We start from the raw sequence: 23,899 nt of genomic DNA on the forward strand, positions 1-23,899 counted from the left end.
TTCATTGGATGCATGCAGCTCTGGTTACTTATGTTGAAATAACATTGCTGACTTTACATTCTGTATATTGAGGTTAAATAATGGGTAGAATTGGCTGCTTCTTCCCACCCTTCCTCATTGTTAACTGGCCTTTTTTACCTGTCTTCCTCTCCGGATAAATGCTGACCTTTTTTTCCAGAGTGGATGCTGTGTGTCACTCATTCCCTGTATGATCACAACCATTCTCCTTCGGGGCCACTTTTCGTTCTTCTGCCTATATATAAGGTGGATACCAACTTGAAAATTGGCTTCCATCTTGTGCCTCCAGCATTATGGACGACACACATATGTTTCCATGGGTGTGGGCCTTGCTCCTTCTATCATAAAACATTAATATTTCCTAGAGTAAAGAAATCAAATCTGCAGAGTGTATTGCTAAAGGGAAAAGTATAAATATTTGGAGGGGGGGGGTCTGATCCTGAAGCCCTTCCTCCCCCAGGTAGGTTTAATTGGAACAACTTGAGTGCATATGGATTATTCCGTGAGGAAAAATAGCAGCAGTGGGTCCTTGTAAGAGTTTCATGGAATTTGCATCTAGCAAATCTGTTCCCCTTTTCCTCTTTCAATTTTAAAAATGTGTCCATTAAAAAATAACATCCTCAGAAGATATTTTCTCTGATTTCTACTTTCAATAAAAGTTTATAGACAAGCAGAAAACATTCAGAATGTCCCAGTAGTGTCCCTGGGTCATTTTTCTGCCTACTTTAGCCTAACTGATTTAAAATATCATTATTCTAGTCTGTTTACTTACAGCTCACTTAAAGCAGGGGACAAAGGAACAATTCTTTCCCTGGCCACACCTGTCTTTATCATTAATAAAGAGTTTACTGGACGCTTGACCAAGAGATTGGTGCAAACCCAAGTGCTTTGTCCTCTAAAATGATACCTGCCTAACAGTAGCCACCTACTCCCAGTTATCAAGAAAAACTTTCAGTAACCATTTCAGTGTCTCCCTCTAGCTAAGAAATGGACTGCACTGGGAGGACCAATTAGGCTCCTCACGGGCGGTATAGTTGCTATCAGTGATGGGTTAGGGAAGAATAGGGAGCGAATAAGGGGGCTCTCAACCTGCCAAATGAAGATCAGAGGAGCTTTGAAGGGGGGAAATTGCTGGAATTAAATATAAGAAAAAAGTATAACATTTGCCTCCCTTCTCCGCCGCCTGCCCGCCAATCCTCCTGTTTTCCTGCTTGGGAACGGGGTGGGCTGCTTGCACACTGGAGCTCATAATGCAATAACCTAGTGGTGACAATGCATACACAGGAAGTCACACCTTGCCGCTAGCTGACCGCTTGACAAGGCCACTTGCTCTCCTGGGGTTGTTATCAAGTGATTTAATGCAAGGAGGCAATACAGCTCTCCCCAAATTATCCCAGTACATAGCACTGCTACTGTATATGTGGAGATATGCACAATCATCACCACACCTGAAAATTCTGCCTGTAGTTAACTGCCCTGGGGACTGGAACCCTGATGGTTGGAGGCAACTCTGGCAGGGTGGGACACCATCTGGTTACAATTTCAGGCTTGTTCTAGGATAAGGAAGATCATATTAAAAATAAAACTCATGTCATGCTAATGCTGTGATTCATTTCTATATGTGCAAAAAGAATAATTAATAAAGTAGCTTCTATTGTCCTTCACAACCCATCAGAACTGTACCAATGAATTTGCTGTAAAATATATGACTGCAATTTCTGTGTTTTGATTTTTAAGTGGAAAAGTTTGATTTACACAGACAAGTTTTGTAGCTATCTACTATAAACTAGTCAGCTTTGACTACCTGGAATTAAAATAAGTTACTGAAATATACTCAACATATTTTTTGTTTAGCCATCAATGCACCTGTGTGTATTTTTCTGCAGGATACCATGTCACTTATACAGAAGACTGTCTACATTTAAATACTGTGCAACTTTCCTTCTCAGCTCCAAACAAAGTCCACACAACTCGCAGCAGGTCAGAATATATTTCCTTTCTGGGTTTGTTTTTATTCACAAAAGGAAATCAAAGTGAAACAACACAAAATCCAGCCCAAGTCTTTTCCTCAGGCTTGGCTGCTCCCAGGGTTCCCCTCTCAAGACTGCTCAGCGCATGCCTTATGTCCTCTTCCATCTCCCTTATACTGGGGATTAATGAGCTATCTGCAAGAATATACTGTTTGCTAAAATTTCCCACCATTGCTACCACTGGTTCAGCTTAATCAAGGATCGGAATGGTATGACCCCTAGTATAGACAACGTATTGGTGACTCCCTGTATTTTAAGCACTGCATCATACATCCCTGCCCCTCCTCTCCACGCCCCAGTATTTCCACTGGTGAAACTGAACTGGTGGTAGCCACACTGGGAATATTTTGGCAAAATAATAATAATAATAATAAGCCTAGTATTGACACCCTAAGTGAGTCAGCAGAATCTACTTAACATTCCCCTGCCGGGTCACCTACTAACAAGATGAGGATTTTAGATTTTAGTCTATTAGAAAGGATAAAGACAAATATTTTCATTTGAAGGAGGAAAAAACAACAACCAGGAGTATGTCTAGAAGTATAAAAGCCAAAAAGATGACATTGTATACAAATCCCAGAGAATAAATATATATCTTGATTAAATAAGAGATTAGTATCTTTTCAATAGGAATTCAAAGTTATTGAAAATTGCAAAAACAACAGAAAAGATTCCCCCCAATTGTAATAATAATAATAATAGTAAATGTGAATTTCTGAGCATCCTATTTTGGAAGGCCTTTATTTACAAATCTGCATGCAGCATACCATAGTTACCCAACTCTTGATTAGCATTGTATCCAAATGATTGTAAGTAGAATAATCTATTTAAAAGAGAACAGATTGGGACTGACCTATAGGTAATCTGTAAATGATTTAAATACCAATAAAAGTCCGGTGATGGGGGAGAGGGGGCAAAAAGGGTGTCAATCACTATTTCATGCAGTTTATTACATCGCAGTTTTTTAGCAGGTGGGGCTTGAGGTATTTCGTGGTGTCTAAGTGGTAGTGATATAGGAGGCTCAGAGGCCTTGTGCAGAAATTGCATTCATAGGCCCTTAGCCTTTATATAATTGTATTAAGCATGCTGACAGACACAAATTAACATGCACTCACCCCATGATCCTTGCAATGTACTCCTTGGTCTTTTTACCAATCTTAAGTGTAGTGACAGTTTAATATTTGATATGTCCTCTTTCAGGGGAGATTATATGCTGGCCTGGCAGGGGTATGCACTCAAGGATCTAATGATCCTTTTCTATCTCTAACTACTATGATCTGCTTGTCATTCCTATATTTAGATATGCAGAAATGTTTATTGCAAAAACAGAAATTAAGGGATATCAGGAAAACAATGCTAGGCCATATGTGGCCTAAAGACATGTTTGTCCCCAGTCGTGTAGAAAAGATAACCCCAAAGTTGTGATGAGACCGGTCCATAACAGCACCTTTACAAAGGAGGACATTTTGTTGTGTTATAGCAAATTGTATATTATACGGGTGATAATAATAGCCTTGTATGACACAAGAGGCCAAAACAGAATATCAGAAATGGCCTTCTAACAAACAGCCTTCCTGCATCATCTTTACTGGGATTTAGAATTCAAAATATAGTCAATTAAATGACATTTTGCTACAATTATTCATTTATGAGTCTTATAACTCAAATACATTTTGTCCCTTTTTCTAAAACTGATAGAATGTTAAAACAGAACGGGAAGTTTTTATTGTAAATGAAGGAAAATAAGTTTTTTTTTTCATGAATAAGTCTGACCAGTATGTTTTTACATCATGACTACAAATCTATACATAAATAACATGCCAACTCTCTCAGCGTTAATCAAAAACCTACAAGGTTAAAACCAAAAGACCTGCAGACTTTGGACCAAGCATTAACATATGGGTTGAAAAAGAAATTCACTAATGAATAAAGAAGCTAAGATAGTTGTTTAATATTGTATGAAATTTTATGAAAAGATTCCTGTCCTGCTACTAGCTGAGTTTTTTCTTACTCAAAATGGTAGATTTTCTACAAATCAATTTGATAGTAGTTTAGGAAAACATTATAACAGAAATTTTAGCCTTTTTCAATTATTGTCTTAAATGCTTTCCATGAACCTTAACTTTCCTCCTCTATTATTAACATGCCCACTGCCTTGTGCCAGCTCATTGTAAATTACCTTTGCACTCATGTTAAGGCCCCATTTCAGGGCTGTGGTGGTGACAGTATAAATGAGAATGAGACTATTATATTTTGGAATTATACTCCTGTAAAGCAATAATGTAAGTAGGCCTTCTAGGAGGTCAAGACTTGCTTGATTTATTGTGTGAAGTCCCACTTGCAGAAGATGAGCTAGGGTTTAGCCCATGGTCATGGCGGACGTAACAGGTTTAAAAGTTACATGTAAAATTAAGAAAAAGATTATACATTATGTATATGTTGCAATTTTTTGTATACAAAGGAAATACAGAAAATTATTCAAAAGGGGGATTTACCAGTTAATGGAAAAGTTGATTTAATTTTGATTTTTAAAAAGGGAAAATTGAGGTGAAGTTGAAATCCAGCTCTATATTTATCTGCTTCTTTTTCCCCTTTGTACTGTTTTTATTCAGGACGGCCTAGGTAGGCCTCTAGCACTCCATCTTGTCATAGCCACTGAGAGGAGGTCATTAGACACACACACAATTTGCTGTAACACAACAGAGTAGTGCTGCACACACGAATCGGTTCTGGGTTTAGATCAGCCCAAAGAGGAGGAGAGCTCAGGAAGGAGCACTGGGAATCCGAGCTCCTTTTAAAGCTTCGAACAGCTCTAACTTTGCGGGGCGCTGAGAGGCGTTTGGACCTGGTTTGGTTTGTTAGTGGAGACGCTGAGGGCACGTTCAAACAAAGGCTATAGGCTAGTTCTCACTCGGAGGACAGGGTGGAACACGGGCAGGGAATTCTCTTTTCTTCTATACGAGAAACACTTCGGACTGAATTAAGAGGCGAGCTCCCTACACGTCACTGGAACTAACTTACTTTGGAAACTTACCCCCATAACACACCCCTCCACAGCCCTTTAGCTTTTCATAGCGACCCTGCTGATTAACGGTAACCTGATTGCAGGCCGAGCTACCCTAAATCTCCTGCCACCTGTTACTGCCATAGAAAACCGTGAGCACTAATACTGTCCGTAGGAGATGAGGCTGGTGTAACGCCCGGGACTCCTATGGGGCGACCCCAGGGATGCATCTGTCCAATGGATCTAGAATAATGCGATTGTGTAGTTTATGTGACCTTTAGTGATAACTGGGATCGTGCCGGTAGCTTCTGCTGTGTGTTTCTCACCTGGTCTTACAGGCACTCGAATCTTCCTCTTGTTCCATTGACTAGAATCCTGAACCTTCGAGTAGCCTTTAGCAGATGCTCGTCTAGGCCAGCCTGAAAGAGAGACACAGACACCCGTTACACGTATGTACTGCACATCACGCAGAGGTGCTAAAGAAGAGAGCTGCAAGAACAGAGGATTTTTAAAACTTGTGTCTATGCAGTAAGAAGCAGCGGGGTAGTTCTCGTCTCCCTGCACTGGGTTCAACAGGACACTAATGCCCGAAACTTATCCAAAGACCATGTCACCCAGCAGGGAAGGTTGCTGGATCGACAACACGTTAAGTGAATGCAGAGCACGTTAGCTAAACATCTGGGGGAAAGGCGAGGGAGAGGCGCAGACATCCCCACCCACACCCTGGAGCTTTGAACTTCACTTTCTGCGAGGAATTGTGCGCATCCTCCAGTCTCACCTTCGCTTTTGCGGAGACACCCAGGCTGTGTTAGCGAGAGTTGGGCTCTCATCAGTCAGACATTTAAAAGTAGCCATGAAATGTAGGAGTGAAACATTTTTGCTGCCTAGGGCCAGATCTGAATCTGTCCAGACTCCCCTTTAACACTCATATTAATTCAAAAAATAAAATCAAGCAAATCCTTCGATGCAAAACAGTCAGCTGTAAAGGTCAGGAATGCCCCCCCCCCCTTTGACCCACTCCCTTGCTAAAGCAACTGCACCTCGTAACTTCAGGGAGTTTAAAACCAGCATTAGCCTGAGCTGGCGAGCGGGTTTCGCTGTTGCTTTTCATAGAGAAATGAAATAGACAAGACTGTACTATATGGTATAAAAGTGAGGCCTTTTACTTCCTTAGTTGAGTTAAAGGAATGTTGTGAAGTAGGTATCCGTCTGGAAGAGGCGGAGGAAACCATCAATAGCTATAACCCTTTAAAAGAAGCTGCAAATTAATCCGTTAGGAGAATCTAATCGATCCAAAAGGTGCCTCTTTCCGCAGCTGCTTTTGTGGTTGGTCAGCTTTAGGAATGGGGTATTTGAAATATTTCTTAGGGTGCAGCCCCCGAGCCCTTGAGTGGAGGCTGCTGTTGCTGCTACTGTTTTAATGATCAGGGCTGATGGAAGTTTCCAACTTTCCACCAATTAAAGGAAATCTTCCAACAGATAAATGAGGAAGAGGAGAAACAAATGCCCCGGTTTTCTTTTTCACTGGTCCCTACGCTGGAGAGCAAAGCCTGGGAGTAGCCCCCTGATGTAGCTGAGAGGAGAAATCCCCGTTCACACTCCTGCAGCAGCAGTCCCCAGAATGGTAGCAACAGTTGGCTGGCAATGTAAAGAGATGTGAATCTAAACCACGGTGGCTCGGATTTACATTCGCTTCTGATCTGTCCAAAAATCACCTTTGGTTTAAATTCTTTTGGGCCAGGCTAGGTAGGAAATGGTGAAGATGTTTCCATAGCCTGATCTTTGCTGATCCGTCTCATCACTCCTTTTTTTTTTTAAGTTCCCCCTAAAACCTTGTCTCTCCCTTTAAAAGATGCTCACATGCATAAAGCCCTGGACAGAGGTTTGCTGGCGATTGGAAAGGACAAACACTGTTTTTTTCCAAAGGGGAGAGGGCAAACAATGGGGAATATGCAAGTCTGTTTGAAAGATATTGTGACCCTTCCACCTTTGTTCTCACCAAGCCAGTTACGTGTCCTGGCTAAGGTAGGGATGGGGGGAAACAGCGAGGTGCTTTTGCTTTCGCCTTGTTTCCCTGCTTATCCCCTAGCCAGCTTTTCTCTCTCTTATAAAGTACAACCAGGGCTTCAAAATATCTTTTATCTCTGGAGAAATATTAACTCTTTGCCTCGGTTGTGCTCCTCGCCCTGTGTGTCTTCAATGCAGACTTTGTTCAGATACAAAGCCAGCCCTTTCCGAGCCGGATCCCCCCCTGTGCCGGCTAGAGGGGTGCAGGGAGGGGAACCCTGGTGGTTTTTTAACAGTTGAGATCTTAGATAATAATCCTTTTTTAAAAATTTTGCAGACGTTTGAACCACAGGCCCCTATCTTGCGTCAGCCGGGCACTCCACTGCCAACTTGCTGCTCAGCTCCTGTCTATTTCCCTGGGCTGATCTGCACGGGTCTACTTTTTGAAATCGTTTTTCTTTTGGGGTGCAGCAATTAGGGAGGGGGGTTTGATTTGTTGCCCACGGAATCCGCCCTGGTAATTACTGCAAAGAGAAGGAATGCAGCCTTCCTAACTCCTCCATAGATGCTCTCACTGCTGTGTGCTTGGAACAAGGCAGTTTCAGAGCCAGAGAGCTGGTGCTGATGCTGCTTTGCTCGCTTGCAATCACCTCGCCCAAAAGCATCGCCTCGGCTGGGTTTTCCCCCGGATTCCGCCTTTTTTACCCCTTTCGGGGCCACTTTGTGTTGGGGAAAGGATGATTTGGGGAATCAACGGGCTGCAAGTTGCCTAAAATCAGGTTGGAAGTGTGCAGGGAGGCGCCTTTGGCAAGCTCTTCCATGGTGCATCTCCTGGTAACTGGGGTCTCCCCCAAACCGCGGCTGATTCGTGCGCCTCCCTCTCCTCCTCCCTCCCTTTTTTATGGGGTGATCCCAGAAAATCCCCCCTCCCCACCTCGAAATAAACCCAATCTCCCTGTTAAAGAGGCAATTTAATGAACCACTTCATGTTTTTTTTTAATTAAATCATTTCGATCCACTAAAAATCCCCTTTTAAAAAAATCCTTGGGGGTGGGGGGAGGAGGGGCTGAGAACTTTTGGGAAGTTTTATTATATTTTTTATTTTTTTACGAAAAAATAATTAAATAAAATCAACAATAAAATGACCCGAATAAACGTGTGATCCGCCCCGTTAGGCAAAAGTCGATTAAAAAGTTAGGTTAGAAGACGAGGGTGAATAACTGAATGTCTTGGTGACCAAGCGGAGTGGGGAAGGGGAGAGGGTGTTTATTTCTTTCCATATATACACATAGGACGGAAGGGTTGGGGCCGAGGGCTGGATTGAGGAGGGAGGGGGAAGGTAAAGAAGCCAAGAGAGTCTAGATAAGTCCAAGGCTCGGCGATCGCAGCTGCTGCTCCTTCGGCGAATGCGCCCTCCGCGAATGCTTTTTGGGGTAAGGGCTTCCCGGCTAGGTAGTTATATACAGCAAGCCCAGACCGCAAAAAGATTCGCGAAGGACAAAGTCTCCTGCGGCTTCCTACATCCATCCATCCGGCTGCCACCAAAATATCCACACGACCCAAAGGCGATCGGCTGATCATTTCCCAGACACACAAGGATCCCTCCCCACCCCCTCCATCCCGACCAAGTCCCTCTCCAAACCCAAGGCGATGTACCCAACTCAGGAGAGGAAGCGGTGGGGAAGGAGGGGGGGTTCCCCTAGCCCATCCCCATCACACTGGGCCCCTCTTGTCCTCCTCTTTCCCCCTCCCATCAAGGAGCTGAGAGCCCAGGCTTGCAGGATCTGGGGGCTTTGTGAGCAAGGTAGAGTTCGGAATGTCCCCCCATCTCTCTGCTCCCGAGCAGAGGGTCTAGCGCTGTGCACAGGCGCTGCGTAAAGAGAAAACTCTCCCCCTGAGCACTAAATAAATAGAGACCAAGCAGACAGCTCATTGGTGCGGACTAAAATCGTCACCCACCAATCAGGAGACGCCTCACATTTCCTTTTTTTCGAAAGGGGGAGTGCGGGGGGGGGGAGAGAGAGAAACATTTCCATTTCTAATTATTCAACAAATCCTAGACAAGAGCACGTTCAATAGTGTTGCCATGCAATCCCAGAACAAAAGAGACACAATTAAATTATAATAAATCAAATCAAGAGAGGACCTGGATTATGAATACATCCAAACAGCAATTAATTCCAGGTATATTTAAGAAAATGAGATGCCCAAAGTCTAATAACAATGAAGGAAGCTAAAGTAATCTAAAACTTGCCAGGGCATTTGTCAGCAAATTATGCTGATGCTGCCACCCAGCAATGGCCAATGTATGCCACCAATATCAATTCATCAGTCGATTGAGCACCCAAGATATGACGGGAGGGGGAAGAGGGAGGGAATAGAGACGAAACTGCCTACTTTCCACTTATCACCAACTATTTATACCATCGTGACTTCCAAGCTTCAACTCAGCCCAAGCAAAAAGATGGGAAATCCACCTTTTCAGTTAATAAAAGTTCCATGGATGTGTCACTGAACTACTCCAGAGATCTTGTGAACAAAGCCTTCTGGAAATTAGTAGCCCCGCTAGTGCCTATCAGCAGCAGTATAAAGGCAAACTAGTGCCCACTTTTTCTCCAAGCATCAGCCGGGTTACTACTCAAGTTAAAGAAGAAATCGTACAGAAGATCGAATAGGACTCGCAGAACTAACAATAACTCAAGAAGTTAATCTCTTGTCTGCTCGCACACTGAAAATACTGTCACTGATCAATATACACTCTCCAAAATGAGGTGCAGAGACACAAAGTTCCAGCCTTATCAGCTGTAATGGCACACGAAACTCACACCAGGAATATCACCAGAACCACAACACAAACCACCTACGCGCCCCTACATCCTCCCTAAAAAGTATTGCTAGCCACACTGCGGACTGATTTGAACAACACCAGCTTGCTTTACAAACTCCAATAGAATCAACCGAACACCCGGGCTGACTGCAGAGTTGGGGACTCTGATCACAATATTAAAAAGTTTGAAACCCCCATCACTTACCTTTGTGGGTGCATCAGAGTCCGGTCCTATGAGCATGTTGGAGGGTTCAGCCATCACCAAATATTTTTAGGAAGCCCAAAGCAAAGCATCCCTTCCTCCAGGTATGTATATAAGTTACTGTACTGTGTGGGAGGGTCACGATCTTGCTAAGTGCAGAAGATTCCCCAAGATTAACCCCTCCACTCCCTTCCCCTTCTGCAACTTGTTGTGTGTGTGTGTATATATGTGTGTGTGTGTACACACACATATATATATTATATATATATATACACACGTAAATATATAAATACACACACATATATATATATATACAGGCACACACACACACAGATGGGAGAGCAAAGAGAAAGCGAGATCCGAGGAGTCCAGCTGCCCCCCTGACGCCGTTTTGATTGGATGGTCTTTTCATGTAGAGGGGACGTCTCAAGTCGAAGTCACGATTTCTGCTCAGTTTGGAACCATCTGTGACTGGAGCCATGACGCAGCCAGCGCACATTACTCACTTTTACAGTCACGACTTGGAAATCCGTGCAGTTTCCAACCAAAATTACACCGCCACCATTGAATTATTTAATAGGATCCAGTTAAGGGTAATCTTATGCATTGTGCCAAGAGATGCAATGATCTAGGAGGGGAGGGTCGGGGAAGGGAGGGAGCGGGAGGAAGGAGGGCAGCATTTCTGGTTGCTAATGACTGTTTTATAGAGCTATATTAAGAGTTACAGTAATTGGCTACACGTGTTGTAAGTGGATTTTTTTTAAATGATCAGTTTGTAAATACGACCACGCAGGCTCGGGGAAGGGACGATTTCTACATTAAGGACATTAGTGGGTGGCATTCTACTGTGCTATGAATACGTACGCTTGTGTTGTATTAATTGCAAGAAACGATGCCTTGTTTATATATATATATATATATATCAAATTATTGTCTGCAATTTTAGCCAAGATGTGCTTTTGCCAAACAAACAAATAAATATGTCCTATGGTATACTGATGTTCATGTCTGCATCATGTCATTGTCTGCAGGATCCGCAACTGTCGCTGGGCTTGGAGTGGTAGGTGCACCATTTTATAAGCTTGCTTTTTGTCTCGCTGAGCTAGCTAGATGTACTTACTGAAATCTGCTTTCTTTGTTATTGTCCGGCTTTAATATTTCTACTCCTTGCAGGTATATAAATAAGTCTGCGGCTAAAAGACCCCCCCCCCCCCCATCAGGTCGGGAATTAATTTTCCCTTCCTTCTCGTGTTAAGGAGAATGGGTTGATGCATGTGGGTGTTGTACAGTGTCAATATGTGTGATTGAATGCAATCGGATTCCATGTGTTTGCTAACTGGCATGCCTCTGAACCTGCATGCTCCTAGCCTAGCCAGAGTCTCCCTGGTTCCAAAAGGGGATGACTGGTGTTCGCAGCATTGAAGTAACCCTGCACCTATTCCGTACACACAACAATCGCCCCACTGCTTCGCCTCTCATTCAGTCATTCCACCAATTCGTCTGGTGAGGTTATGACTAAGGACGCGAAGGAAAGGCAACAACAACACACACATACACACACACACACACACACAAACCTGTAGAAGGTGTGAGCACTTAGAGGGGGGAAATGAGGTGGGAGGAGAAGGGGTGAGTCCAAATAAAGCAACCTATAGCCTCCTATTTTGCGAAGCACCATCATCAGGTACAGGCTGTTTCAAACACACAGGCGGGAAGGGCAGGCGATTCCGAGCAGAGTCAGCAGCAGAGCTTACGCACGGATGGGGAAACCTGAATGGGAGGGAAGCGCCCAGCCACCCTTAGCTTAAAATAAACAGGAATCTCAGCATACTCCGGGGTCCTTCTGAGAGTACAGCCGAGATTACAACATCCTTTGAAAGCCATTAAACCTATAGACAGCGGCTCTATCGAAAGAACTGAACTCCTCCGGCTCAAGCTAAGCAGCCGGTGCTGCGATTTCAGCACCACAGCTAGGGGACAGCTCCCAGACTGTCCGCGCTTCGGTGGTTTCGCCTGGTTGAGCTGCAAGGGATAAGGGGACTGTAGTGTCAGCATATTGCAAGCTCCCTGTAGGCAATCTACAGAGAGTTCCCCTCTCAGTCTACAGAGCGAGTTTTGCCATTAGAGTGTGTCTAGCCATCCATTGGAAAAATAAAGAGAGAGTGGATAGGTACAGAGAGAAAGAAGGACTCAATAGCGCCGACAGAGAGAGGGAGAGAGAGTTGCAGCTCGCTATTGATTCAGAGATTTACCGACAGGGTGATTCCCCTTTCTATAAGAATTCCCTGTCTCTGGGTTCCGTGCATGCACCAAATTCATTATGCAAACCAGTATATCCCCCTCGGTTTAACAGAAACAATAAAATAATAAAACCAAGCATGCATAAAATAAAGACACGAATCACAGTCACTCTCTGCAGCATGCACAGGAAATATCACTACTTACCCAAACAGGAACTCCTTGTTGGGGGAGGGGGGGCCGGGAGAGGGACGGGACGAGAGTGGGGGGGGGGAGGAGAGAGAGAGAGAGAGAGAGAGAGAGAGAGGAAAAATCCAACAATTAATTTCCAGACAGGAGTTGGAAAAAAAATACTGCGGTGATGTCCAGGTTTTCTTCCACTCGCGCTCTCTTTTTATACAAGTGCAACCCTCTGTCTATTTCTGGAACGCGATCAAAACCCTGATGCTATTTTTAGCAGGTACTGGGGGAAAATCCACACACAAAGCCATTTCGCTGGAACGTTACATCCAAAACATTAAATGTACATTAAGTTCCCTCCCAATACCCCCCCCAATCACCCCCCGCTTCTTTCTGCACCACCATCCACAGTTGCTTTAGGTGCATCATTGCAGAGAATTAAAACAACAACAACAAAAAACAAAACAAAACAAAAAAAAACCCCCACAGACCGTCTTCCATGCTGTCCTATTACACAAAACCCCAATCCACAGTTGTATTGAGCCTGTCTCTCTGTGTCTCTCTGCCTGTTGCCTTGTAAGCATTATTGTGTCTGTCTACTTGCAGGGTCTTTATGAAGTGGGCTTTAAAAACAACCAACCAACCATCAAAACACAACCACCACCATGCACCAGTTTAACATTATGCACAAACGTGGGGTTCTGGCAGGGAAGCTTGTTTTGCCGAGAGACAGAGCGATGGTTGCATACACTGAACGCACAAAGAAAGGGTTTTCTTTAATTCTCTACACCCCACCCAATGCTTTTTTAAAAAACAAATTCCTTTGTTTGGAGAATAAAGAAGCTTTCTGTCTATATATAGCTATATATGAAATCTGGTGTGTGTGTGTGTGTTTGCGTTCTAGTCATTCACTACGAGGGGGGGATTGGGAAAAAATAGAATCATTAGGGCTTGCAGGCTACAAGGAGCCAGCCTGAGACTCCTTTGCAAGGCTGCGTCAGTTATCAGCTATTGACGTCACGTTCAGATTCTCCTCTTCAGAGGCTCTAGTTCATCATAAAAGATGTCTGTGCTTGGAGCTTTGTGCTTGCAGAAAGCCACTTCAATTCGAGGGAAAGAGTTAATTAGCAAGCCCCATATTTTGTGTTGTGCAGCTTTCCACACAGTTGCACAAAAATCCTGTGGGGTATGCGTGTATTTATGAGAGAGAGAAAAAATATGCACTGAGGGTATGGATATATTTTAAACACACACACACAGATTTCCCATGCAGAAACACACAGAGAGCGAGAGAAATCTGCATAGACAGACCATGCAGGGACATATCCCCACCTCATGTTTGGAAACTGTAGCAAACAGAAATAGGAATAAAATCGGAGATTTTGTATTTCTCAGGCAAATAGCACGGGGGTTGCTGAATATATTTTAGCATCCCCTCTCCTGCACACACTCGCACCCCTCTCCCCCGCAGCTTTATGAACAAAAACATCAACATTCAGCAACATCTAGTCCCCACCACCACCTTACGCTTGTGTTTGGCTACTGTAGCAAAAGACAGATATTGATAAAACTAGGATTAATTCTGTATATTTGTCAGGCAAACAGCCCCGTCTCCAAGAGTGACGCAAATAACAGATTCTATGGCTCTGGCTTTCTATATTCTGCACCCACGCACTCTGCTTGGTCTCCCACGGAATCAGCTACAGAGAGCAATGATCCAGATTATACAGAGAGAGGGGGTGGGGGAGAGGGAGAGAATAACAAATGAAATTGCAATTAAAATCATAATGCTACTATACGCAAATGGCTAAATCTGATGTTATACAGTGGCACACGCACCCCCACCGCCCCCAAATTAACAATAATAATAATTTTAAAAAACCATACACCATGCACGAAGCAGCAACCAAACAAAAGGAATTGTCTTGTTGACAAATGCAGAGTTTATTTGACAAAGAAAGGTCCTTCACACACGCCACCCTTCCCATCTCCAAACCAGAAAATATACCTCTTCCCCCCTCCCCCCCCCCCACTATATTACAAGCATTAGGAAGGAAGAGGAATTAATATATTTGGCTGCCAGGTAGATGGGGGTGGGGGGTAGGGAGCCAACCAAAAGCCTCTGTATGTTCTCAAGTAAGGTAATCAGGACCTTTAAAGGTGAGTTGGCTTGCTCTTTTCTGAGACAAAAGGACACAGCTACTTCTTAAAATATCTACAAAAGGCGAGCGCAATGGGTCGATGCTATTTTTAAACAGATCTCTTGTTGTTGGAAGATGGCACAAGGCATGTAGCTAAAAATTAAAATCGTGGCTTGTAGACTCAAACAAACACACACACACCCTAGGAAAAGAAAAGGTTTATTGCTGGGGTGGAAATAGTCTCTCTCAAGAGTGCATATTTTACCTCCCCCCTCCCAATCCCCACCAACCAACCCACTTCACACTTTGAATGAAAAACAAAATGCAGGGACAATCAAGAAGCCAGTAAGTTATTTACTGTCTAATCTGTATACGCACATTCTTTATTTATTAACTCAGTTAATTATTATCAACTTCTTTCGCAATGAATTTCCTAATGTCAATACACTGCAATCAATGAAGTAACGCTGTTTCTCTCTCTCTCTCTCTCTCGTAGCCAGACAATAACATGGCAAACTACTGCTAGTGATACAGCAACATTGGGAAAAATCACACCGCTATTACAGATCACATCATAGGCGTCGCCAGGCGCAGGGAGAGATTTGGCTTTTTAAAATAGCCGACGAGCCCTCTTTGTTATTAGGCAGCAGCCAGAAAGCACGATCAGAGGCGTTGCCATTGGCACATCCGCGCACGCCCCAACCCAGGACTTGTCTCTCTAGGCTAGAGAGAGCTGGTACATTACAACCCTCGCACAGAACTCCAGCCCTGGACATTCTTTTTAGCAAGTGCGCATGGAGGGATGGCCTTTGCTGCAGGGCTGAGTCCTGCAGGCAGGAGGACACTAGTACTTGTCCTGAAGAGAGCTCGTGTCACATGAGGGCCTCAGATGCGGACACGCAGGCAGCCGTAAAACATGCCATCTTCGAGGAGTTTCAAGGAAGAGCAGCGCTGATGAACGGAAATGGTAGGCTAAGCATGTGTTTAAGGAGGCACACGCATCTACCGAAGCCTTGCCTGGCTCCCGGATTAAAAGAGGAGTTTGCCAGGGTCTTACACGAATGGGGTGGTGACTACATGCGCCCGAATCTCCCTCCCCACTTTGTATGTTTAAAGTTCCCTCTCCTAGTCTGTGGGGATGGAGGAGAATGCAATGGAAGGGCTCATTGTCCTGAACTTGTTTCCGTTGATATGAGAAGACGCAGGCGCAGCTGTGTAGCTAGGATTAACCTGGTGATAAACCATAGGGTATGAATAGGGAACCACTGCAAACCCTCCGTAACAGCAGAAGGGCCGCCTCCTCTTTCAGTCCCTACCTCTTCCCATTCTTCTGACTGATTTTTTTTAAACTCACCTATTGCATTCCAAGAACTAACTTGTTCCTCTTCCACAGGATTTGAAACATCTTCTGAATAAACCAGGAGGGTGCCTGCCTTTTCCAACAAGAACCAAACCTCTCCCATAAGAACAGTCCCTGTTAGCAGAAGTGTGTAATTTCCACCTCAGCAGGACAGCTCTCTACCTTCTCTACCTGCTGCTAGACACCCAACTCAAGGCTGGGCTAAAGCGAAGTACAATGCCCTGGGAATCACTTGTTTCAAATAAATAAAACAACAACAATGGAACTGATCCAAATGAAAGGAAAGGAAAGGAAAGGAAAGGAAAGAACCTTTGGCAGGTGATGCTGTACCTTGCAAACAACAGTTCCCACTTCTTCTGATAAATGCTAAATGGAGAATTTATCTTCCATCTTCATATTTTATCCTCATCAGCAATCTCTTGGTTTCCAGAGAATTAAGCCTCCCTAACAACTGGGGCATAATTAAATCAATGGATTCTGTATTCTTCTCTCGAACTGGAAGGGAAATTTCACTGTTACCAGAAGGAACAGTGAGTATAGATATATGGCACTCCACATAGAACTGGAAAACTATCCAAGGTGCTGAACTATGGCATGATGCTCTTTGATGTGTACTACCTGCGAAGCAGACCATTCTGACTCTTGAAACCTTCCAGGGCTCTCCGCATTCCAAGGACAGTGGCATTGGTACAACAAACATCAGTTATCAGTATGTACAGTTTATGTTCAAAAGACACCTTTGGCCTGTTAAACACAAACTAATTCATTTACCCTGGGCAGGGGGCAGACTAGCAAGTGCAGCCTGCCCTTGAAACATTCATGAGTAGGGGCACTCTTTTTGAAAGGGATGGGGAAATCCCATCTTTCCTTTTGATCCTTCAACCTCAAGGCCACATCATGAAATAAGGATCCTTCTGGATGGGTAGTAGTCTTCAGCTGAGCCGGTCTTATCAAGACCAGAATCAGTCAGAGGAAGCATTGCAGAATGATGGGGAAAGTGCCCTCATGTTCTCCTTGCTAGTTTGAGTGCTACTTCCTCAATGCCCCCAGCCCTGCCAGGGATCACATCCCAGTCATGAATATAATTTACAGCATTCTCCTAAACCATGGTGACACCCAACCGTATTTTGATTTCATTCTCCAATTGACAATAGCGGATTGACTCTTACTACTTTACAAACAGAAGGGGAGTATGGGGTGACCAGAAGTAAAGAGGGTAGCACCATGATGATAAGGTCTAGGACTTTCTTTACTAGGGGTCAGATTTTCCAGAGCTCAGCATGCAGTGGCCCCCATTAAGAAATGAGCTGTTTCTATGTAATTAATCACTGCCGCACATTTCTTTAAAAATAAAGAACAACAAAACAAAATACTAGTTACCTCTGATGAGACAATATAGGAATCAGAAAATGCAGAGGATAGAGCAATAGAATTTACATGGAATTGGATAAATTAGGGGTACACATGATGTAGTGGGCTAGGAGTTGTTCAGTGTGGCAAAGTGTAAGCTAATGAAAGGCCCTAATGGAGAAATTATGTTAACAGATTTTTAGAGCAGGGAACTGGGAGTCTTGATTCCTGGGTTCAAGTCCCAGATTTGCTGTAGGACTAAGGCTGGTCTGAATATTTGCATCTAAATTATATATGTTATGTTTTTCCATGAACATTTTCAAGGTTCCCCCAGCTCTGTGTGTCACCCTGAGCAAGGCACTTTTCCTCTCCGTTCCCCTGTTTATCCAACTTCAAAATGGGTCTGATACTTACCTACCTCACCAGGCTGTTCAGTAGGGATTTTAAAACATTGAGACTGTGTATTAAAAAGGCATTATATAAAGGACAAAGCAGTATTATAAATAATCAGAGAGACCTTAATTTAAGAAGAAGCATACAAAGTACAAATATGCATTCCCTCTGACAATGGTATGAGGGGTGTGTGTTACATTAACAAAATAAAGGACAAAAGCTGGTAGTGATTAATAGATGTGGCTTCCATTTATAGAATTTTCAGAAAATTTGAACATACAGGCCATCAAACCAACAAAATGGGCCACTTGGTGTATTACTGTCACCTCATATGCATTACGTTAATAGCTGTATTTTACATGCTATCTATAACCAACCTGAACCCCAGCAGATTGAAACACCTGATATAGTTGCACTGTTTTCTTTACTTGGATTTTTTATGTATATTTGTCCTGTTTATATTAAAAAGTAATTTAAAAAGGAGGTAACACTGGAACAGGATCTTGCTCATTGGATACAAAGTCAGACCCTAGAAAAAGTAGTTGGGGGTACTAGGATTAAAAGAGGAAAACCATCAGCATAATTAGATCAAGAAAAAAGAAAGCACAAAGGTTTAAATATGTGAGCATGACATTGATATATATATATCAAGGAGTCATGTGATTTTTATATATATATATATATATAAATCACATGACTCCTTGATGTGAAATTCATACAGATGGGGGGAAAAAATTAGATTTGGCACAGTACTATATTTCAGACACCTGGGATACCATTGCTGGTGAATCCATTGTTGAATTGGATTGGGCTTTCTAATGACCTGGAACTTTTCATGAACAAAACCCATTACCTTTAGCATAGTGTGTACTCATCCTTGGTAACCATCTTATAGGATGGATGAATCAATGAGAAGAAAAACATGCAACAATAATTTGGGGAACTTTGGGCAGCCTCTTGTTGTGGTAGAAAAAGGAGAGGAGGCGGCAATAAAGAGATGCGAAAAAGCTGCATGAGGCTTTAACTAGTTCAAAACCAAGTATCATAGGCAGTGCTAGAGGACGGGGTAGGGAGATGAGTGACATTTAAGCAACAAAGGCAGAATTTCTTTACTGAGATGGTAGTTAGAACATGGAGCCAAATAACTCAATCAGCAGCAGAAATCAAATCATCTCAAGGAGGAAGATGGTTGGATATCCTGTGAAAAGGAATAAGATGTAGAGTGCATTTAGCAATAAGTTACACATGATGAGGTGAAGGGTGTGGTGAGGTACCTAGGGTTACAATGACCAGATTTGTTCAATCAGCTCTTCTCCTCTTGGCCTTTGATGTTCACTGTTCCTGTCTAATTGTTGTATCCTAATTTCCAATGCAATTTAATTTGGTCATCAAAAATTACAACACATCAGAACAGCAGAGTTGCTACTGAACCAGATAAGTTGGAGTGCATTTGAATCTGGGTTACTTTATCAGTCATTTTCCACTTACCTGCAGAGGGGATGCCCAGTTCCTAGGTTACACAAGTCAATGTTTCTGGCATTACTGCCCACCCAGAAGTCATACTTCTGGAAATGTGGATTCACTGGTACAGAAAAATAATATCAGAAGTAGTGGATTCCAGCAGTACAAATGAGAATTGGAGGATCATTGGACCAGATGATACAAACCATGAGTGACTTTCTTCTCTGTTGCCAATAGTTAATATCTGTTTGTTAAGGACTAACAGCATGGTCAGCCCTTTACATGACAAAGATCAGGCAGTCTCTGCCTCACCATTTACAAGCTAAACCAATGGGTCTTAGATTGTGGTCTGTGAACCACCAGTGTCTACAGAATATTTACTGGACTCCTACAGAGGCTAACTGGTCACATGGTACTGGCTCTCATTTTTCTAAGGTGCTAAATCACATTAAAAAGAAGCTAAAAACAAAATACTTTCCCACCTATTCCTTTTCCACATAAACAAAGGCTGTATTTAATACAGTTATATTATTTTATCATGAATGGAAAGGAGGTAGTGTGTGTGACTGGAAATGGGAGTAGAAGTGTCCACAAGATTCTCTCAGCATTAAGATGTAGCCTGATCCGCTCTATGAAAAAACTTTAAGAGCTCCTAGACTAACAGACAAGACAAGACAAGAAATATCGGGAGAGACACAGGAAGGAGCAGCCGCACTTACAGTCTGAAGAGCATGTTTCCTCATGAAATTCTTCAGAAACACCATTGTATTGTGGTTGTTTTGTGTACCATGATCACACCACCAATGATTGCTAGTGAACAGCCAAAGGGATAATAATGGAGTCAACATTTTTCTTCAAATTCCACTGTGCTAACGTTGACCAGTAGTTATAACAAGGACTGGGACTCAAGACTCCTAGGTCCCGGTCAGGTCACTTGTCCTCACTATGTCTAAATTTACATATAGTTAGAGGAATGTACTTATAGTTGTCTACCTCACTGGATGACCACGGGTAGGGGGGAAAGGGGCTTTGTCATGAGGTTTACTGAGTATAAGTAAATGCTTGGAGATCCTTGGGGATGGGTGATAGTAGAAGTGCAGACTATCATCATTGTGCTATGAACTTCGGCTGCAGAGCCAGCTGAGGAACCACAAGAGCATTATACACTTTTTGGGAAGTTCCAGACAATTATAGACAGTTTTTATGTTACCTTTGCAAGAATTGCAACTATTATAGGAATATATGAATAGAAATTTGAAAACTGATTTATATTTCATTTCATACTGAATCATTTCCCAGGTTGTTCAACTTTTGTATTTAAAAACGGTCTGGAATTTTTGCTTAATCGTGAACTTAGCATAAAAATCTTACTTGCCAGATATCAATCTTCTTTATTATGGTACTACCCACTTTCTTCTAACACTAGCAACATGCTAAACATTGTGTGCCAAATTTTCAAACACATTTATCTTAAAAGGACAGTCCAACCCCTCAGATGGACATTACATTCAGGTGTCAATGTCTGAAAACTGGGCTCCAGGTGTTAAAACAAGTTTATAATTGTTTTGTTCAGCCAAACAAGATGGAAGATCTTTGGTAACTATGCGTTAAGTATTGACAGCATGCTAAGTGTTGTACAAAATACAGAGGAAGATACAGTCCCTGCCCCAAGAAGATTACTATCTAAATGGGGAGACAAAACAAAGCAGAGAAACTTGCACTGATGAGTAGAGGAAAGTTAACTCAGCCATACTATGATTTTTTGCATTAAACAGATGTGTAACGATCTTTTTGGCTAAGGCAGGCAATCAGTAGTAGGCTTTGCAGAAGAGGTATGTTTCCAGGAGAGATCTGAGTAAATGGAGGGTAGTAGGTGTAAGGGGTATCTGGGAAGGAGAGACAAAGATCAGAGTAGAAGAAAGATACAAAGCAAGTGGCTAGGAAGAAGGGCTTGGTCAGAGTGAAAGATACAAATAGAGAGACCAAGACAGGAGTAGAGCTGTTCAGAGCCTCAAAGGTGGGGATGAGAAGTCTAATCTCATTGTGAAAGGTGATGGGAAGCCAGTGATTGGATCTGAAGGGGGAAGGAACACAACATGGTAAGAAGAACTTTGAAATATGTTCTTTCAAATATACACAAGATGCAATTATAATATTGTAGGGCAACCATCTTGCTAAGTGACCTTGTTTATGATCCTGGCAGCACGAGAGACCAGTGCCAGACACTATTAAAACAGGGTCTTCATCCTGATTTTACACGGATTATAAAACAAAAGAAAAGAGCGACACAAGCTCACATGGTAATGTGGAGCCAAGAAAAAGTAAATGCAGCTTGAGGTGGCTTTCAGAGATGTACATCCTGAAGCAGAGAGGGGACAGTCTCTTTGCTAGACAGTTCTCGTATTTGTATTATCTTCCAGGTTCTGCCCTTGACTGACTGCAAATCTGGGCAATTCACTCATCTACATTGTACTTCCATTTACCCCTGTGTAAAATGAGTGTACTACTACTAACATATCACGCAGGGGTGTTCTGAGGCCTACTTTATTGATTGTTATAAGTCAATATGAGAGGTGCTATGCAAGGAGCAAAATATTATTTGGCCAATGCGTCTTTCCAGCAATAATACTCTATAGGTAGTTTTCTCAGCCGGTGAGCTCCTCACGGAATTCCATCACAAGCAATGTTGCCCTCTGCACCAGTTTATTCAACCTGTTCTCCTTTACAACACAGATTTGTAGAGGAGTAGAAGAGTAAGTTTTACTTTTGACTCTCAGAGAAGATTCCAAGAGCCAATAGGACATAGAATGGAATTTGGGTGGCTGCCTAGATACAGAGCTTGTCTCAACAAGAGTGTATAATATCAGGTGCTCTTTTACCATGGAGACTGTGCCTAGATCTCTAGTGGTGGCAGACAATTGTTCTTAAGTGGATAAACATAGATGCAATGGAAAGACTAGAACAAATGCTACCTTATGCTAGTCACAATTTATTTTAATAGTCAGTGTACCATGCAACCGGTACTTTGCAAATATATTGCAAGATGGTGCATATTACCAGCCTTTGAAAGTTCTTCACTTTAGAATTAGGCCATGTGACATCCTTGAGATAATCGCTATAGTAGGGCACAACTGGACATCAGCAAATCAGTGCAGCAGGAGAACACACAAAGCACGAGGAACTATAATGCAAGGCTTCGCCACAAGCATATGAATTGAAACACTGACACACACTTAACATGCTACATGCTTGCTTTAAGAAACACTGGGAAAAATCCTCAAATGGTGTAAATGTGTGTATTGTTGATATAAATGGGTAATATTTAGTTATTTCAGTACCCAGAATGCTTCCATGCCCTAATAAATGTCAGTGCTTCACATGGCATCCACCATGCGGCAAGAGGGCAGAGAATCTAAAGTCAGACTGGACTGTATGCACATGATTGTGCAACTGTAGCTAGAGCATGTGGGCATGCAAACATGACTGTGTGAAGGAATCTGGATATGGTCACCCAGCAATAAAGACTACAGCCTGTGCAATCAAAGGCTCTAAGAAGAGGGCAGATGAAAGGAACTGGAGAAGTGCATCAGAAAGCACCACTCTGCCACTGACGGCAGATCAGGAGAACTGGAAATGTATATACATTTTGCCTAATTAGAAAGACAATTTGCAGCTTCTGAATTGGTCTAAACATGGTGGCAATGAATATCTGAAGTTACATTCAGAGCATTCAAGTAGCCAAACCACCAAGCAGTAAGAGACCAAGCTGTCTCCCCTGGACGAGGATTGATTCTTCAGGGCAGAAGACAGAAGCAGATCAGGAGAACTGGAAATGCAAATGCATTTTGCCTAATAGAAAGAAAGAAAGACGACCACAACTCATTTTTTTTTTGATCAAGAAGAGATAGAGGTCACTGAACCAGAAACCAGAGGCACTACCTCACAGTACAATGGCATCAAGCCGGACCAAGAACCCTATACTGGTGGTGTCCTCTCTGTTGCAACAGCATAGGGAGGGAGAAGCAGAGAAGAAAGACTTATCCCATATCAATCTTCACCAAGCAGAGTGAGAATCTGGCTGAAATGTGCATCAAGATGGACAATCGCTTTATTCTGCAGTAGGGTATCCAGACTGCTGATGTGGGGGAGACAGACAGGAGTGGACTTAAGTCAAGGCTAAACAAATTCAAAATCTGTATAATTTTTTTCTGTGGGGGTCAGAAGATACAGGGGTATAAGAGTCATGGGTGAGGGCTGCACAGCACCACACCAGACACGTTCAGCAGTTTCTAATTCACAATGTCAGTATGTTGCTGCTGGAAGCCCAATATTCCAGTTCTGTAGTTAAACAAAACAGCACAATCCTGGGTGAATCTGGAACCCATGAGAATGAGAACTGAAAGCACAGGCTTAAGTCAGGTGCAGTGCAACCTCCCCACCCTTCTGATGAGCCTCATTCCTGACTTGCAGCACTCCCTGACACCGGAGGCCACACTTCTGCCAGTGTGTCAGTCTTGATCTAGAGCATCTCCTCCATATTTTTGTGCCTATTGACCCTGATCCTGGAATTGGGGCATAGAACCACAGTGAAGTCAATCTGCTCCATTCAGGTGATGGGGTCACCCATGCAAATCCAGCTGCAAGATCAGAGCCATAGTTTTGTAAAGCATTTTGGGATCCTTCAGGAT

At 42.9% G+C, this 23,899-nt stretch overlaps 2 long non-coding RNA genes across 4 annotated transcripts in view; one reads left to right on the forward strand and one right to left on the reverse strand.

Moving 5' to 3' along the window:
• LOC117876982 overlaps nt 1–23,899 on the reverse strand; it is a 100,162-nt gene that overhangs the window by 75,070 nt on the left and 1,193 nt on the right. Inside the window, exons 1-2 of one of the 3 annotated variants that reach the window (XR_004645592.1) lie at nt 12,534–12,571; nt 5,379–5,471 (exon numbers count right to left, since the gene is read on the reverse strand). This is a non-coding gene — a long non-coding RNA (uncharacterized LOC117876982). Of the gene's footprint in view, nt 1–5,378; nt 5,472–10,091; nt 10,318–12,533; nt 12,572–23,899 lie in introns of those variants that run through there. The other 2 variants (XR_004645590.1, XR_004645591.1) reach the window with 2 other exon arrangements.
• On the forward strand, nt 10,561–15,211 carry LOC117876983. The gene is made up of 3 exons (XR_004645593.1): nt 10,561–10,681; nt 11,120–11,148; nt 15,144–15,211. It is a non-coding gene; the product is annotated as an uncharacterized LOC117876983 (long non-coding RNA).

This window comes from Trachemys scripta, chromosome 4 (genome assembly GCF_013100865.1).
Source record: "Trachemys scripta elegans isolate TJP31775 chromosome 4, CAS_Tse_1.0, whole genome shotgun sequence".
Classification (NCBI taxonomy): domain Eukaryota; kingdom Metazoa; phylum Chordata; order Testudines; family Emydidae; genus Trachemys; species Trachemys scripta.